The sequence below is a fragment of the Malaclemys terrapin genome, chromosome 13 (assembly GCF_027887155.1).
Source record: "Malaclemys terrapin pileata isolate rMalTer1 chromosome 13, rMalTer1.hap1, whole genome shotgun sequence".
NCBI classification, from domain to species: domain Eukaryota; kingdom Metazoa; phylum Chordata; order Testudines; family Emydidae; genus Malaclemys; species Malaclemys terrapin.
In genome coordinates, this window is record NC_071517.1 from 34,555,821 (window position 1) to 34,575,763 (window position 19,943).

General features: G+C 44.1%; 1 pseudogene; it reads right to left on the bottom strand.

Annotated features, from left to right (window-relative positions):
- Window positions 1–6,093: 6,093 nt before the first annotated feature.
- On the bottom strand, window positions 6,094–7,075 carry LOC128847984 (olfactory receptor 6N1-like; annotated as a pseudogene).
- Window positions 7,076–19,943: the final 12,868 nt, after the last annotated feature.

Genomic DNA, 19,943 nt, shown 5'->3' on the forward strand with positions numbered 1-19,943 from the left:
CTGGGTGTGTTTAGTTTGGAAAAGAGGAGATTAAGGGGGACATGAGAGCAGTCTTGAAATACTTGAAAGACTTTCCATAAAAAAGAAGGCAAAATTTTGTTCTCTATTGCACAGAGAGCAGGACAAGAGGCAATAGGTTCTCCGTTAAAGAAGATACATTTCTGAGAACAAAAGAGAGACTCTTTCACAGTGAATCAAGCAATTCAGAGCAGACAGCACATGTGTTTTAGGTACAAGGTCATGTTTTCCCTTTTATATTGAATGCCTGCTGGTATGGAGACACATCACACATGGCTGGGCAACCGAATTTGGTTTCCAGGCAGCCATGGTAAGCCAAAGGGTACGTGGGTTTGGCTTCTTCTGTGTTCATAACACGTGGGAATGGTTTTGAACTGCAACGCCCTCCTTTCCCATAGCAGCCAATGCCTAACCCCCACCCTCCCTGAAGCTGCTCCTTCAGTGGAATTCTCCAAAAGGAGGCTGGACAGACATCAGTCTTAAATGGCTGAGACTCAACAAATCCTGCATCTTGGCAGGGGGTTAGACTAGAAGACCCTTGCTGTCCCTTCTAACCCAATGGTTCTATGCTGCCACCTAGTGGACATTTTACAATATAACTTGCCCATTATGTTATAGGCTAATGAAATATATTGGTTACTAGTTAGTATTTCCGACCCCCCCACCTTCATTTCCTCTACTCTGCTGTCATCTAATGTCAATTTCCCAGCATGACAGCTTGTAAGTCAGCTCTCCTCTAGAACTCTATAAAAGTGAGAGACATTTGCCATGCTCTCTCTCTTCTACAGGTTTCAGAGTAACAGCCGTGTTAGTCTGTATCCGCAAAAAGAAGAACAGGAGTACTTGTGGCACCTTAGAGACTAACAAATTTATTAGAGCATAAGCTTTCGTGGACTACAGCCCACTTCTTCGGATGCATCCGAAGAAGTGGGCTGTAGTCCACGAAAGCTTATGCTCTAATAAATTTGTTAGTCTCTAAGGTGCCACAAGTACTCCTGTTCTTCTTCTCTCTTCTACCTGCATCTACAAATACCACCACCAAGTGACTAAAGCGCTGATCAAAGGGGAGAGCCTGGCTGAAGGGCAACCAGTTAGCCTGTGGTGAGAATCAATTAAGTTGTAAGGCTACGGAGTGTTATGATTAGTTTAGAATATGTTTTGCCTTTATTTCTGTTGGTAACTTATCTGAACTTTTTGCCTATCACTTAAAATTGATCTTTTGTAGCTGACTTTTTTTGTTTATCCTCACCAGTGAATTTGTCTGAAGTGTTTGGTAAATCTGCTCAGGTGGCACAGGCTGTGCATGTCCACTTTCCCTTGAAGTAAGTGGTGAATCAATTAATAAATTGTCATTGTTCTCTCCAAGATGGTATATCCCTGAGGTACAAGGCCGGGAGCTGGAGGAATCCGGTGGGATCTGGTTGGCGTCTTTCCCTGTGAGATTCCTAAGTGGCTGTTGGAGCATTCATGCAATCTAGCTGGGGTGGGATACCACCTGTTGCTGGACTGAGTGATAACAGCACCTGGAGTGGTTTGCTTCTTGTCACTAGCAGAGCATTGTGACAGACACCCCAGGCTAGTGTGTTCAGGCAGCACAGGAGGTCTCTTAGTTCCAGTTGTACCCGGGGAAACCACCTAGACCGTCACAGTTTCCCATTGGAGGAGAATCCAGTGATGTGGACTCTTAGTGTAACTTATATGTTTACACTATTTACACCAATCCTGGAACAGAGGTGGCCACAGACAACATGCAGGGTCTCCCCTCTTTTAGGGATCTCAGGCATATTCAAGGAGCAGGACTACTGTGCAAGGACCTTTCCCCCACACAATACTTTCAGCCTAGGACACTGAGGGTGAAAGCTGGGTCATTACCAGTGAGTGGGAGCTGGGCAAGGCAGGGTACTTCTCTGCATGACCTCTCTGACAAGTGTCGCTATGCTTCTTTCTAATGCTATTTCATCATGTGTTTACATATTTTTGATGCAACAGCCCGCTGGTCTGTATCCTAATAACTATTGCAATAAGTTTCCTATAGATCTATTGTCATTCCTAGTATGTGCCCTATGGGTTGCCTGAGCAGTCTGTGTGTTGGATTCTCATTTCTGAGAGGTTCCTGCTCTCCCAAAGGAACAAAAAATATATTGTTTGAAATGGGAAAGGAAATGTCCAGCCTTCTCAGTCCTCAGGATTGGGATTATGCACAGTGACTACCTTTTGGGGCAACTCTGCTTTAAAGTTAACTTCTTAGGTTTTCAGATCTCTTTGATTTGGCCAATGTTCATCCCAAGTGGCACTGAGGTGTTTTCAAAACTGTGCCTGCAAAAGTGCCAGTGAGAATGTAGAGATGACAGTTTGGAAAGGTTTTTCCATAAATGTGTCCTTTTATAGTCAACTCTTTAATGGAATGGAACCTGGACATTTGGAGGCTGCCTAACTAATCTCCCCTATCTCTGGTCTTACTGACTGAAGAGATAAGGAGAGAGACAATGTATTCAAACTGGCATCCTAATTGAAATACCTGCGGTGGTGAAAAACAGCCTTAAGTACAGAGTAACTGCACAGGCAGAGGCGGCTCTAGCTTTTTTTCACCCCAAACACAGCAGGCAGGCTGCTGCCAGTGGCTTGCCTGTAGGAGGTCCCCGATCCCATGGATTCGGTGGGATTCCTGTGGGAGTTCTGCCGATCCCGCGGCTTCAGTGGACCCGCCGCAGAATTGTCGCCGAATCCGCGGGACTAGCGGACCTCCTGCAGGCAAGCCACCAAAGGCTGCCTGACTGCCGCTCTCGCAGGGATCTGCAGGGTGCCCCCCCTTTGGAGCAATGGTGCCTGGAGCCACTGCTGTGCACAAGGGTTGTTCTAAGGTAACTAACCTGTGGGCATGTCATGGTTATTATTAAACTGCAAAGCATCACCATTTGCAATGTCAGGGACTGGATATTTACATGGATATCAGTAATGTCCAGAGTTATCATAATTAATGACAACCAACATTCTGGAAGGGATATTAAACCTCATGCTTCAGGCCTTGAACCAATATCTAAGTAACAGAGACCAAGAGCTATATGGGGGGCAGATTATCCTACATCTACCTCCTATGGGATTCTTCCCTTTTCCTCTTAAACATCTGATTATGGCCTCTGTCCGACAGGATATTAGACTAGATGGACCTAGTGTCTGATCCAGTCTGGCAATTCCTATGTTCCTATGAAAAGAGAATAGGTAAATCTGGGGTCATTCTGCTCAAAGCACAAAGTCCCCCCCCCCACGACATTTCCATACACCTACTTTCCAGAAGTTGGTATACAAGAATGAAGTTCTCATTTTCTCATATGAACCCAAATACGGCAACAAACGACTTTATTTATTTATTATTAGTTTGGTTGCAAAATAGATAGGGAAAACATTATTCTCAACCCATTTTTGGGTTGGTTGGTTTGTTTTTATGGTGATGGTGTTTGAACTTTTTAATAAGGGTCCCACTTCAACCTATCTTTCAGCTGACTAATTTTCTGTCTCCAAATCTTTGTTGCAAAAATTGCCCAGTGACATATTGATTCCTTTTTCACATTACAAGAATTTATCCTGTTCTGAAATATATTGGCCAATACGACTGACCTTTCCTCATTTCTTTCAATCTGCTGCCCCTAGGGTCCATTACACAGCATGACAATCTATTGCTCTGTTCTTACCCTCTGCTCTCTTCTGGAGTTAACTACAGTATATGTTGTAGCTGCCTCTTTCCATCCTTGATGCTCTTGTGTCCCCGTTGGTCATTGTTCCACCATGGTACACTTTTCCTATCTTTAGGTAGTGTTGGTAACCTAGGATTAGCTAGGCTGTCTGACTCTGATTCCCTTATTAACACAGCTTCAGAATTCCACAATATCGTCAATTATACATTGCTCACTCACATTGCTCACTTTGGTTTCTAAAGATATTTCCAGTTCATTACATAGCATAGAGGTCCATTGATCCACAAAATTCTTTCCTCACCATTTACACTGATGCCATCTAATCTGTATGATACAGCTTTACCTCTGTCCACTTCCCTTTGCTGGTCATTTGGCAACATCACTTCTCCTTTCATTACTTCCACTTTGGATGCTATCCACTGGGCAGCACCACTGCCCCTTTCCCATATCTCTACCCTCTAGTGACCCTAGAGAGCATACTCACATCTTTCCTCATTTCTTACCTATTGCTAGGTGTGCACTGCTCCAAATTATAGCTACTGGGAACAAAACTGTACAACAGCATGATTGCAACATTAGTGGCTACAAAAGCACATGCAACAATAGCAGTGGCTCTGAAAGGTTTAGCTGGGGTTCCCCATCCATCCAGTGCATTTCTGTTGCTGTGGGGTCTGTTTCCAATGGAAATGTATAGATTGAACCTGTATTAGAGAGAGCCTGAGACTGTGCAGAGCAGAGACAACACAGCACACACACACACAGCCAAAAAACATTTGACGAGAGAACCTACCATGACAGAATCCCAGGCTGAGATTCTCAGAGGCATCTAAGAGAGTTAAGCATCCAACTCCCATTTCAAAGGGATTTGGATGCCTAATTCTGTTAGGTCCCTTGGAAAATGGTTTCTGCAGGGCTCAAATCCTACCGTTCTCACTGGTGCCCAGCTCCACTACCCCTGGCCAAGCCTTGACATGCTACCAATGGCTGAGACAGCACTACCATTTTGACATCACAGGAGTTCTGCCCGTTGGTAGGTTGTAGCCACTTCCTCTCACCATAGGTTGCCTCACACCCTGAGGAGAGGGCCCTGTGTGCAGTAGAACTGTCCAAGACACCTGGGGTTTGCTGGATACTTTGTACTGAGAACTAGACCTCTTGGGATGTGAATTCATTGCAATCAGTTTTAGGGATACTCATTGTAACAGGTTCCCTCCCTTTGAACTGCTCTGTGCAGCTGGCAGCAGCAAAACAACTTCTGCCCTGCAGGGTCACATGCCGAATTCCTCCTCGGTGACCATTTCACAGACTGTACCCCAGAAATAGCCTCATTTCTATGGGTGCCCTGGCAAACTCCCAGCTGGGTCTGGACAGTCCCAATATCCCTGGCATGTGAGTCTACATCTTTGTTTGACCAACCACCCTGCCTCCAAGGGCCCTGTGAGCCTGGTGCTGTTGCTTTGCTGGAGCTGGTCACAGCCAGGTTTAGTTCAGATAAGAGCTATAATGTGTCCAGAGGTCATTGCTGGCGTCTGGCTGTTCATGAAAGGATAGTGGACGTGCACCGGCCCTTGTAATCTGAGCAGATTCCCCAAGCATTTTAGACAAACTCACTGGTTAAGATTAAAGATTAAAATAAGTTTATTAGCTACAGAAAGATAGTTACCTAACACTTATAATCACTTAAAAGCTATCTCTGACCTTTATGCCTAAGAAATAAAAAGTAAACACGCATTCTAAATCCTGAACTTCATCAGACTCACTAAGATTTGAATCAAAAAGCTTTTCTCACCCCACTGGATGCTGAAGCCAGGTTACAGTTCTTAATACACAGGCTGAATTCCCTTACCATTCTTGTCACCTCCAGAATAGGTGGGGGAGGAGAGAGGTGGTCTCATTATGCCACTGTCCCTTATTTTATACTGTCAATTCATGTCCCTGGAAAAATACTGGCCCAGACATATCCTGGTGGGCTTTGTTGAGTCACAGTGTTGAGCAAGTCCCATTGTGTTACAGAATTGTAAACCTCTCGTTTACAATTCCCATGCTGGTCAATGGGTGGTGATGGTCATTTAACATCTGCCTGTGTGTGGGTCAACTCCTATGTTGTCACTGGAGAACTAACAGTGGGCAACCACCAAACTTCCAACATATTTCAACAACAACCATATAACAAAATCTCGTAACGCCATATACAATGATGATATACATATTTTGACAGAACAATGAGTTTCAGCAGATCATGACCTTTCATATGATACCTTACAAGGCATGTTTTTTATGAAATATCACAACCATATACAAAGGATGAATATGGGGGTTACAGGATGTTATTATGAGCTACAGTGCATCGCTTCAACAAGCAGGCAGCTTTCAAAACCTCAGGCTAAATTATTATCTCAGAATCTCTACATGTTTTTTTGGTGAAAGCTACATCTACTGACTGCTTTGCTCAGTGCTTCCTTGACCTCTCTGTTTTTCAGACTGTAGATGAGGGGGTTTACCAGGGGAGTAAGGACCGTGAAGCAAACAGAGAGCACTTTCTTCAGATCTCTCAGTGTATCATGTTTCCGAAGCATGCAGACAATCATTATGGTTCCATAGAAAATTGTCACCACAGTGAGGTGAGAGGAGCAGGTGGAAAAGGCCTTTTGTCTCCCAGTGGTGGAAGGGTTGATTCTCAGGATACTGCCAAGGATAAACACATAGGACATCAGGGTTAGTAGGAATGGAGGCAGAGTGAATATGGAGACTATTATCAATTCCACCAATATGCTCAGGTGAGTGTCACTGCAGGAGAGTTCCATCAGTGGGATGGGATCACAATAGAAATGGTCAATTTCATTCGGGCCACAGAATACTAACTGTGCTAGGAATAAGACAAATATTGTAATAGCCAAACAACCATTTAACCATGACCCAGCAGCCAGCTGGAGGCAAAACCTGTTATTCATAAGAGTTGAATAGTGCAGGGGTTTACATATTGCTAAATACCGATCATAGGACATTGCTGCTAGGAGATAGCATTCCGTAGCTGCCAGAGAGCCAGTGAAATACAGTTGTGTGATGCAGCCACTCACTGAGATGGTTCTGTCCCCAGTCAGCAGACTGGCCAGTAATCTGGGTAGGAAGGTCGAGGTGTAGCAGATCTCCAAGTAGGACAAGTTGCCCAGAAAAAAGTACATGGGGGTGTGAAGGTGTTGATCAGTCACAACAAGCACCACGATGAGAGTGTTCCCAGCCACGGTTGCCATGTAGATCGCTAGGAACAGTAGAAAGAGAAGAATTTGAAGGTCAGGGAGATCCCCGAATCCCAGGAGGATTAATTCTGTGACGGTCGTTTGGTTTCTCCAATCTGTGTCTGCCATGGGTTGAGTCTAGAAACAAAAATACAAACTGGGCAATTGAATTGGAAGAACATAGCATTAAAAGTTAATCAAGTCTTGTGAATTAATACCATAAACATTGAAAATATTCCCTTCCTTTCCTGCTTACAGGCAGAAATTTTGAAGCTAAATGTAGACTTCAGAGCAAATTGCCAGGAGTCTCAGTCGGAGGACAAAACATTCGTACATATGTAGACCTCCCTCTGCCATATCAGAGCAATGACTAATATAACAGTCCATATCTCTGGTAGAGAATTGGTGTGATCTGTCATACCAGACCTTGGCTATCTATCGTATTCCATCTTGTGACATACCAGAGCTTAACAATGATGCTTAAGTTCTATATTTCACTTCTGTCAATAGCCAGAACCATGCCAGGTCTTAGGAGTCAAAACCAATAAGTAAGTCAACTAAAATCTTGGACTCAGATTTTTCGTTGAAGTCTAGTTTCCATATGCATTGATCTCTTGTTAGAAAAAATGGAATGATGCTGCCTCTGGCAGGACACTACTGAGAGTATCAATTCATGATAAAATTGCTTTGAGCAGGGCAGTTACAGCCCAAAGCTGGAATTCCTTTACCATTAAGGCACCAAACCAGCCAAACAGAGACGACTTTGGTTTAACTCACTGGCTAACCATACGTCACACAAACAATTCCCTTAGACACTCCAGTTTACCAGTATCACCACCAGCACCACTCCTTATGTGGATGACTAGTTATGAAAACCAATATCCCAGTAAAAGAAGAAAGATTCTCCTGATCCCAAAGGACCAAGCCCCAGACTCAGATCATAATACACATCAGATCTTACCCATAAATCACACTGTTGCCAATCCTTTAGAATCTAAAATCTAAAGGTTTATTCAAAAAAGAAATAAATATAGATGAGAGCTAAAATTGGTTAAATGGAATCAATTACATACAGTAACAGCATAAGTTCTTGTTTCAGGCTTTTAGCCATGATGGAATTAACTGCAGATTCAAATCAAGTCCCTGGAGTACATCCACAGCTTGGATTGGTCATTCAGTCCTAGTTCAGAACTTCAGTTTGTAGCAAAGTTCCTCCAGAGGTGAGAAGCAGGATTGAAGACAAAATGGAGACGATGCAGCTGCCTTTTGTAGTCCTTTTGCCATGTGGCTTGTTCTACCTTTGTCTCAAATACAAGCTACCCAGCACATGGCAATGGAAAACCTTAGAGCTGTGTCTATAGGCATATTCCTGTATGTCTTTCTGAGTCACAAGGTGTATCTGCGTTGTCTCAATGGGTCAGTTGTGTAGCTGATGGTCCTTAATGGGTCATCAAGCAGGCCAGGCTGATGCAAATTGTGTGGGGTGTCACCCATAAGCATAGCACAAGTTTGAAATACAGACAGTACAGAGCCAATACTTATAACTTTAAATACAAACATGATACATGCAAACAGGAAGCATAATCATAGCCAGCAAATCATAACCTCCTCGTAGACACCTTACTTAACCTCCCTTATACAAGATTTAGTGCCACTACAGAATCTTGGTTGCAACAATGGTCTATACAGTCACAGTTTGTGTCAATAATGTCACAACATATGTCCTGGTATATTCAGCATTTCAATACCCTATAGGAAAAGGAACAATTTTCATCCCCTCACAAAAGATCAGTTTATGTTGTAAATTATGAAGTGGAGTAAATTCTCCCCTAGTTGATGCGGTGGTGATGGTGACTTGGTCAGGAACTCGCAATGCCTTTTCTGCTTCTTGATGTTGTCTATGTAGCAGTAATTAAAAAAGGCTCTTTGGATAGTGGATCTTGGTTGCAACAATGGTCTATGCAGTCACAGACAAAACCTGGTTGATGTGCAACCCTAACGGGGGAGTGACCCACCCCACTCCATACCGATTGTGGGATGATAAGACAAGAAAGGCACGGGGGAAAGACACTGTCCCTGAACTCAGAGTCTAGAAACAATCTGGCATTTGTCATCTGGGCTAGTAAGACTCTGTCAGCATTGAGGCGCACAGTGAGCCAGATTCTCAGCTGCTGTAAATCAAGGTAGCTCCATTTGTGTCAGTGGCACAGATCCCCAACTGAGGACCTGCCACTAGACATGGATCTCAAGCTCCATCTCTGTGAAATGGTGCTATGAATGCTGACTGGCACTGCTGTGGGAAGGTGAGGCTAAAACTGTTAATATTCAACTGAAGAAGAGCTCTGTGTAGCTCAAAAGCTTCTCTCCTCCGCCAACAGGAATTAGTGCAATATAAGATATCTCAGTGGTTTGAGCATTGTCTTCCTAAAGCCAGGGTTGTGAGTTCAATCCTTGAGGGGTCCACTTAGGGATCTGGGGCAAAATCAGTACTTGGTGTTGCTAGTGAAAGCAGGGGGCTGAAATTGATGACCTTGTAAGGTCCCTTCCAGTTCTAGGAGATGGGACATCTCCATTAATTTAACGCTACCTTGTCCATCTAATATTCACAAAGCACATTCATGTCCTGTTTTTTCATGGTAATTGCAGTCAGGAAGATGATGCTCACCTGTAACCACAGCACAGCCCAAGCTTGAAGTAATGAGCTCTTATTGCTCAGGGCTTGGCCGCCAGGATGTAGGTTCCTCAGCTGAGGTCCTTGTCTCTCCTCTTTCTGCAGAAACTGAATTTTCTCAGTGAAGAGATCTGCAGTTACCTGGAGGAATGAGCAGGTACGTTTGATCTACTTTTGGAAAATGAGCTTCTCCTTTGATTTAGAAAGTGTAAATGCTGCCTCATATTTGTATTCGGTCTTCACTCTTTTTAATACGGTCCCACTTCAAACTTTCTCCCACTAGGTTCATTTTGTGTCTCCAAAGATTTGTAGCTAACAATGGCCAATGGGAATTGTACAGCGTGTCTTGTATAATTGCAAATTTTTTTAAGTTTAATGAACCTATGTGTAAAATATTTGAGATCATGAACAAACACCAGCTTACATTTTTGGAATATGACTGTCCAAGGTGATGGCCCGTTATAACGTACTTACACCGCCCCTTTATTAATATTCAATATATGCTGCCGTCTAGTGGGCATTTCTGAAAATAGCTCCCCATTTATCACCCTTACAACATGCTTTCACGTAGGGAAGAAAGAAGAAATGCACAAATACAGAATGGGGGATAACTGGTTTGGCAGCAGCACTGCTGAGAAGAATCTGGGAATTGTGGTGGATCACAACCTCAAGATGCTGTTCCAAAAAAAGTAAATGCAATTTTAGGTTCATTAACAAAGGCATAGCATGCAAGTCTCGGGAGGTGATAGTACTGCTCTGCTGGGCTCTCGTTAGGCCTCAGCTGGAGACTGTGTCCAATTTTGGTCACAAATGTATAGAAATGATGTAAAGAAACTATAAAGGCTCCAAAGGTGAGCGACAAAGATGATCAAAGGGATGGAATGCAAGCTATATGAGCAAAGGCTGAAGGAACTAGGTATGTTTAGTTTGGAAACGAGGAGATTAAGGGGGGTGTTCAAATACTTGAAAAGCTGCCATAAAAAAGGTGAAGAAAAGTTGTTCTCTCTTGTCACAGTGGGCAGGATAAGAGGCAATGGCAGCAAACTGCAGCATAGCAGATTTAGATTAAATATCAGGAAAAACTGTAAGAACAGTAGGACAATGGAACAGATTGTCTGGGAAAGTCGTGGAATCTCCTTCACTGGAAGTTTTCAAAAGGAGGCTGGACAGCCATCAGTCTTGGATGGCTGAGACTCAACAAATCCTCCATCTTGGCAGGGGGTTAGACTAGATGACCCTTGCGGTCCCTTCTAACCAAATGGTTCTATGCTGCCAACTAGTGGCTTTTTTTACAGTATAACTTTCCCATTATTTTGTTGGCTAGTGAAATCCATTGGTCACTAGTCAGTATTTCTGACCGCTCCCCCCCTTTCATTTCCTCTATTCTTCTGCCATCTAATGTCAATTTCCCAGCATGACAGCCTGTTACTCTGCTCTCCACTAGAGGATTCTTCTTCCTATAGCTGCCTCTTTCCCATTTTCAACTCTCATGTCACCTGGTGGACGTTATTTAGTATAACAGCCCATAAATCACTCAATAATACCTGCTACTATCCACAGTTCATTACATAGTGTAGAGTTCCTTTTCTCTTTAATGCTCTTTCCTCACCACTTATGTATCATTATACAGCTTCACCTCCCTTTCCACTTCCATCTGTTGGTCATTTGGAAACATAATTTCTTCTTTCTTGCCCTTCCACTTTGGCTGCTGTCCATTGGCCATTGGGCTGCACCTCTCTCATTCCTCTGCCCTGTAGTGCCCCTACACAGCATAACTATATCTTTCCTCATTTCTTACCCACTGCTAGGTGTTTGCTCTTCAAAATTATAACCATTGGGAACCAAATCACACGATAGCATGATTGGAACATTAGAGGCTACAAATACACGTACAACATTAGCGGGTCTCAACATTTTATCAGGGGTTTACCATTAATCCAGTGCATTTCTGTTGGTGTGGATTCTCTTTCCAATGGAAATATATAGATGGAAACTACAGTGACAGCAGCCCAGTGGTTCTCCGGGCTGAAATTCTAGGAGGCATCTAAGGGAGATAGGAACCCAAATCCTTTTGAAATGGGAGATGGACGCTTAACTCTGTTAGCTCACATCAAAAATCCTTTCTGCAGTGCTGAAGTCCTACAGTTCTCACTGATGCCCAGCTCGCCTGCCTCTGGCCAAGTCCTGATGTGCTCACAGTGGCTGAGCCAGCACTCCCATATGTGGCACCACAGGAGTTCTGTTCATTGCTAGGCGGTAGCTACTTCCTCTCACCATAGGCTGTGTCATGCCCCGAGGAGGGGCCCTGCATGCAGTAGAGCTGTCCAAGACACCTTGGGTTGGCTAGACACCGTGTCCTGAGAACTAGCCCTCTTGGGACATGCGCTTACTGCAGTGAGTTTTGGGGACACTCATTGTAACAGGTGCCCTCCTTTTGAACTGCTCTGTGCAGTTGGTGGAAACAGAGCAGCTGGTGCCTTGCAGGGCCACATGCAGAGTCTCTCGTCAGTGACTCTTTGACAGACCCCATCCTCAGAAATGCCTTCAGTTCTATGGGTGCCCTGGCAACCCCCCAGCTGGGTCTGGACAGTCCCAGTGTCCCTGGCTTGTGAGTCTACCTCTTTGTTTTCCCAACGTCCCTGCCTCCAAGGGCCCTGTGAGCCTGGTGCTGTTGCTTTGCTGGAGCTGGTCACAGCCAGGTTTAGCTCAGATAAGAGCTATAAACTACTCCTGGTGAAGTGTCTAAAGGTCACTGTTTGGGCCTGGCTGTTCACATGGGGGATAACTGGCTTGGCAGCAGCACTGCTGAGAAGTATCTGGAAGTTGTGGTGCATCACAATCTCAACATGAGTCAGCAATGCGATGCGGTTGCAAAAAAAGGAAATGAAATTTTAGGTTTCATTAACAGAGTCATAACATGCAAGTCTCGGGAGGTGATAGTACTGCTCTGCTGGGCTCTGGTTAGGCTTCAGCTGGAGACTGTGTTCAATTTTGGTCACCAGTGTATAGAAAGGATGTAGAGAAACTGCAGAGGATCCAAAGGCAAGCAATGAAGATGTTCAAAGGATGGAAGGCAAGCCATATGAGCGAAGGCTGAAGGACCTGGGTATGTTTACTTTGGAAAAGAGGAGGTTAAGGGGGGACATGATAGCAGTCTTCAAATACTTGAAAGACTGCCATAAAAAAGAAGGAGAAATTTGGTTCTCTCTTTAACAGAGAGCAGGACAAGGCAAAGGGTTCAAATTGCAGCATAGCAGACTTAGAAAGTTTTTCCTGAGATTTAATATAACAGTAAGGACAGTGGGATAATGGAACAGATCTCCTGGGGAAGTCGTGGAATCTCCTTCTCTGGAAGTTTTCAAAAGGAGGCTGGACAGCCATCAGTCTTGGATGACTGAGACTCAACAAATCCTGCATCTTGGCAGGGGGTTAGACTAGATGACCCTTGCGGTCCCTTTTAACTTAATGGCTCTATGCTGCCACCTCGTGGCCATTTTACAGTATAACTTTCCCATTATTTTATTGTCTAGTAAAATCTATTAGTCATTAGTGAGTATTTCTAACCGCCCCCTCTTTCATTTCCTCCACTGTGCTTCCATCTAATGTCGATTTCCCAGCATGACAGCCTGTTACTTATCTGTCCTCTAGAACCTTGTAAAAGTGAGAAACATTTTCCATGCTCTCTCTCTTCAACCTCCATCTACAAACACCACCACCAAGTGACTGAATCACTGATCAAAGGCGAGAGCCTGGCTGAAAGGCAACCAGTTAGCCTGTGGTGAGAAGCATCTAAGTTGTAAGGGTACTAAGTATTAAGATTGCTTTAGAATGTGTTTTGCTTTTATTTCTTTTGGTAACTTATCTGAAATGTTTGCGTATCACTTATAATCACTTAAAATCTATCTTTTGTAGCCAATAAACTTACTTTTATATTTATCCTAACCAGTGAGTTTGTCTGAATTGTTTGGTAAATATCCTCAGGTGGCAAAGGCTGTGCATGTCCACTTTCCCTTGAAGTAAGTGGTGAATCAATTAATAAATTGGTATTGTTCTGTCCAAGATAGTATATCCCTGAGGTAGAAGGCAGGGAGCTGGTGGGATCCGGTTGGTGTCTCTCTCTTTGAGATTTATGAGAGGCTGTGGGAGCATTCATGCAATCTAGATGGGTGTGGGGCTCCACCTGCTTCTGGACTGAGTGACAACAGGACCTGTAAGGGTTTGCTTCTTGTCACTAGCAGAGCATTGTGACAGACACTCCAGGCTAGTGTGTTCAGGGGGCAGAGCAGGTCTCACAGTTCCAGGTTGTACCCTAGGAAACCACCCAGAATGTCAAAGTTTCCCATTGGAGGAGAATCCAGTGATGTGGCCTCTTAGTATAACTCATTTGTTTACACTATATACACCAGTCCTGGAACAGAGGTGGCCACAGACAACAAGAAGTGTCTCCCCTCTTTTACGGATCTTTGCCCGTATGCCAGGAGCAGGACTAGTGTGCAAGGACCTTTCCCCCACACAATATTTTCAGCCTAGGACACTAAGGATGAAAGCTGGGTCATCACCAGTGAGTGGAGCTGAGCAAGGCAGGGTACTTCTCTGCATGACCTCTCTGATCAGTGTCACTGTGCTTCTTTCTAATGCTATTGCATCATGTGTTTACATATTTTTGATGCAAGAGCCCACTAGTCTGTATCCTAATAACTATTGCAGTAACTTCCCTATATATCCATTGTCGTTTCTAGTATGTGCCCTATGGGTTGCCTGAGCATGCTGTGTGTTGGATTCTCATTTCTGAGAGGTTCCTGTCTCTCCCAAAGGAACAGAAAATAAATCGTTTGAAATGGGAAAGGAAATGTCCAGTCTTCTCTGTCCTGAGGCTACTGGGATTATGCACAGTGACCACTTTTTGGGGCAATCCTCTTTTAAAGTAAACTTCTTAGGTTTTCAGATCTCTTTGATTTGGCCAATGTTCATGCCAAGCAGCACTGAGGAATTCTCAAAACTGAACCTGCAACAGTGCCAGTGAGATTGTAGAGATGACAGTTTGGAAAGGGTTTTCCATAAATGTGTCCTTTTATAACAGCTCTTTTTGAGTCCCTGCCTGGTGACAGAATGGAACGTGGATATTTGGAGGATGTCTAACTAGTCTCCCCTGTCCCTGGCATTACTGACCGAGGAGATAAGGAGAGAGACAATGTATTCAAAGTCGCATCCTAATTGAAATACCTGGGCTGGTGAAAAGCAGCCCGACGTACAGAGTAAGTGCACAGGAGTTGTTCTAAAGTAACTAACCTGTGGGCATGTCATGGTCATTATTAAACTGCAAAGCATCACTGTTTACAATGTCAGGGATTGGATATTTACATGGATATCAGTAATGTCCAGAGTTATCATAAATAATGACAACCAACATTCTGGAAGGGATATTAAACCTCATGATTCACGGCTTGAGCCAATCTATAAGTAACAGAGATCAAGGTGAGAGGTATATGGGGGGCAGATTATCCTACATCTACCTCCTATGGGATTCTTCCATCTTCCTCTTAAACATCTGGGTATTGCCCCTGTGAGACAGGATATTAGTCTAGATGGGCCTAGTGTCTGATCCAGTCTGGCAATTCCTATGAAAAGAGAATAGGTAAATCTGGGGTCATTCTGCTCAAAGCACCGACCAGTATCTGAGTTCTGGAATACTTGAATTAGATACTCGTTGAAGAGGGCACATTTGACAGGATCTATTTCCATCCACTAGAGGGCAGTTCCCCCCACACACACACACACATTTCCTTAAATTATTTTTATATTGTCTCCATACACCTGCTTTCCAGAAGTTGGTATACAAGCATGAAGTTCTCATTTTTGTAAACCAAGTTTTCTCGTATGAACCCAAATAAAATTATTGTTTCAGCTTTTCAGCAACAAACCACTTGATTTATTTATTATTAATTTGCTTGCAAAATAGATTGGGAAAACATTATTCTCAACCCATTTTGGGGTTGGTTTGTTTGTTTTTATGGTGATGGTGTTTGAACTTTTTAATAAGGGTCCCACTTCAACCTATCTTTTAGCTGACTAATTTTGTGTCTCCAAATCTTTGTTGCAAACATTGCCCAATGTGACGTATCGATTCCTTATGTAACCCTTCTGCCAGTTGGAGTCGGCAGCAACAGGGGCTGGGTTGAATATCTAAGGGTTCCTTTCCAACAATACAACACAAAACCGGATCCAGCCCCAACCCAGTAACCTGAGACAATTACGCGCTACCCATTGGGCACCTCAAGAGGCAACAGTTTCCCTCTCACAAGCACAGAGTCTGAGAGCGGAAAAGAAAGTTTTAATAAAAAGGGGGGAAATAACCCGGCATTAACTTGGGAAAATGTTGCAAGCAGGATTCATAACATAAAATCATGAGCAAAACACCCAACCCAAAGCACGTTGGGCAGTGTCCTTGTGCCTCAGGTTCTTCAGTCCCGCAACCAAAAGTTCCTTTAGCGTGCTCCTCTCTTCATCACAACCCACTCACAGTTATTGTCCTTGGTCAGTAAAGACCCAGAGTTAAGAAATGCATCTGCGTGAGTTCACCTCCCACCTGGGGGAGTTGGGGAGAAAAAAGCACCTTGCTCGCTCCGCTGCCCAGGTTCTTGCCCTGACATCTGCTGCTTCACCGGCCACTCCCTGTACCCTCTAGAGTGGTTTGAGGGCCCACAACTTAAAACAGCTCTCTGTGATTTCAGCTGTTAGTGGGCAAGCCCAACTACTAGTGTAGGCTGGACAGTCTCTGGCATCAGAGACACTGTTGCAAAACAGGTCTAATTCTTAGAGCTGGTAATTAGTGATTTCAATTCTGTTGTTTTGCAACAAGACTTTCAAGTGAGTCTTACTAAACTCTATTATTAAACAGTGGAGAAAAGAAGGCCACACCACAAACTACCTGTCCCCGCCCTCTCTGAATTCCACTCAGCTTTGGCACCCCTGTCTTCTGCTTACCAAATGCAGTTTAGCTGAGGGTGAGTCCCTCCATCGATGTATGCCAAGAACAGTTCTGCTACCCTTGATCCCCGCATAAGGATACACAACTCTTTATTACCCCTGCTCCTATAACAAAGTGACTTGTGATCCAACACCATGAAAAGTCATTATTTGGGCAAAGCATTTCCATCATACATAGGCAGAATGGGCATGTCTATGCAAACAAGGTCAGTTCCTGAAGTCTTCTTCCCCAGTTCATCACTAGAGGTCAGGGGAGAATTCATGCAGACCTTGCTTACAATTATAAAAGGGAAAAAAATCCCACAGTGGAAAATACTTCACATAATGATGAAACTCTACGTGATGGCCTGTTAATAAGACTAATAAATAATATTAAGCCTATATCTGCTGCCACCTACTGGACATTTCAGAAAATAGCTGCCCATTTCTCCTTCTTTGAATGTGCTGCCCTCTAGTGGACACCCTGCAGCTTCTCTGACCTTTCCTTTGCACATTACAGGACTTAGCCAGTATATTTCAGAATTGGATAAATACAACGGACCTTTCCTCATTTCTTTCAGTCTGCTGCCCCTAGGGTCCATTACACAGCATGACAGTCTATTGCTCTGTTCTTACCCTCTGCTCTCTTCTGGAGTTAACTACAGTGGATGTTGTAGCTGCCTTTTTCCATCCTTGATATTCTTGTGTCCCCGTTGGTCATTGTTCCACCATGGTACACTTTTCCTATCTTTAGGTAGTATTGGTAACCTAGGACTATCTAAGCTGTCTGTCTCTGATTCCCTTATTAATACGGCTTCAGAATTCCTCAATATCTTCATTTCTACATTGCTCACTCACATTCCTCACTTTGGTGTCTAAAGTTATTTCCAGTTCATTACATAGCATAGAGGTCTATTGATCTACAAAATTCTTTCCTCAGCATTTACACTGATGCCATCTAATCTGTATTATACAGTTTTACCTCTGTCCACTTCCCTTTGCTGGTCATTTGGCAACATAAGTTCTCCTTTCATGACTTCCACTTTGGCTGCTATCCACTGGGCAGCACCACTGCCCCTTTCCCATATCTCTACCCTCTAGTGACCCTAGAGAGCATAATCACATCTTTCCTCGTTTCTTACCTACTGCTAGGTGTGCACTGTTCCAAGTTAGAGACACTGGGAACAAAACTGTACAACAGCATGATTGCAACATTAGTGGCTACAAAAGCACATGCAATAGCAGTGGCTCTCAAAGGTATATCAGGTGTTTCCCATCCATGCAGTGCATTTCTGTTGCTGTGGGGTCTGTTTCCATTGGAAATGCATAGATTGAACCTGTATTAGAGCAAGCCTGAGACTGTGCAGAGCTGAGACAACAGAACACACACAGACACACACAAGCAGCTGAAAAACATTTGATGACAGAAGCTACCGTGACAGAATCCCAGTGACTCTTGAAGCTGAGATTCTCAGAGGCATCTAAGAGATTTAAGCATCCAACTCCCATTTCAAAGGGATTTGGGTGCCTAATTCTGTTAGGTCCCTTGGAAAATGGTTTCTGAAGGGCTCAAGTCCTACCATTCTCACCCGGTGCCCAGCTCCCCTGCCCCTGGCCAAGCCCTGATGTGTTCCCAGTGATTGAGCCAGCGCTGCCATTTTGATATCACAGGCGTTCTGATCATTGGTAAGTTGTAGCCGCTTCCTCTCGCCATAGGTTGCCTCACGCCCTGAGGGGAGGGCCCTCCATGGAGCAGAGCTGTCTAAGGCACCTGGGCTGTCTGCAATGACTGCATGTCCCGAAAGGCTAGTTCTCAGGACACAGTGTCCAATCAGTTTTAGGGACACTCATTGTAACAGGTCCCCTCCCCTTGAAATGTTCTGTGCAGCTGGCAGCAGCAAAGTAGTTTCTGCCCTGCAGGGTCACATGCCGAATCCCTCCTCAGTGCCCATTTGACAGACGTAACCCCAGGAATGGCCTCAGTTCTACCTGTGCCCTGGCAGACCCCCACCTGGGTCTGGACAGTCCCATTATCCCTGGCTTGTGAGTCTACCTCTTTGTTTGCCCAACCTCCCTGCCTCCAAGGGCCCTGTGAGCCTGGGGCTGGCGCTTTGCTGGAGCTGGTCACAGCCAGGTTTAGCTCAGGTAAGAGCTATAAAGCTATTCCTGGTGAAGTGTTTAAAGGTCACTGCTTGGGCCTGGCTGTTCACATCCGGCCTGTGTGAGTGTAATGAAGGTGGTTGGTTTGAAGGGGGGTATGGTGGGGATGGAATTAGGCATAATTTCAGAAGTAGCAGATTTCCCAGGCTTATGTCTGCACATAGGCTACAGCAGAAATTAGTATTTTTATTGTCCAACCATTTATTTTGATAAAAAATGGCTTTTTTAGAAATTAAAAAAAATGGTTAAAATTGTCTCCACTCTTCCTGGTGCCCAGTTGAAAGCTCAATGATGGGAGCATGGTTTTGGCCACCTCCCTCCCTGGTCCTTCCACTTAGATGGACAACCCTGAGTGCTGATATGTTCAATGGGAGTTTTCAACTTAATTTTAATGGGGCTGTGTGACAGGACCCCCGGGGTACAACCTGGAGCTGTGGAACTGCTGTGCCCTCTTATCTCCCCAGACTGGGCTGTTTCTCATGATGCTTTAATAGTCAGAAGCAGCAATATCCACCTCCCTTCCCCAGTTAATGTTATCACTCGGTCACTAGCATACACATACACACTCAACTGAGTTGCATGAATGCTTTCCAAGCCACTCATGAACTATACAGAGGGAGACACCAGCAAATTCCCTCAGCCTTGCACCCCAAGGAATGTATCATCTTAAACTGCTTAAGACCATCTCTTGAACAATGCAAGCTCATTAATTAGTTCGCCACTTCATCAAAGGATAGTGGACATGCACCAACCCTTGTAATCTGAGCAGATTCCCCAAGCAATGTAGACAAACTCACTGGTTAAGATTAAACATTAAAATAAGTTTATTAACTATGGAAAGATAGTTACCTAACAGATATAATCACTTAAAATCTATCTCTGACCTTTATACCTAAGAAAAAAAATACAAATGCATTCTAAATCCTAAACTTTATGAGACTCGGTAAGATCTGAATCAAACAGCTTTTCTCACCCCACTGGATGTTGCGGGAAAATTACAGTTCTTAATACACAGGCTGAATCTCCTTCTCAGCCCAACCTCCCCAGTTCAAAGTCTTTGTGTTCCCAGTGTTCTTGTTGTCTCCAGAATAGGTGGGGGAGGAGAGAGGTGGTCTTATGAGTCCGCTGTCCCTTATTTTATACTCTCAATTCATGTCCCTGGAAAAATAATGGCCCAGACATGTGCTGGTGGGCCTTGCT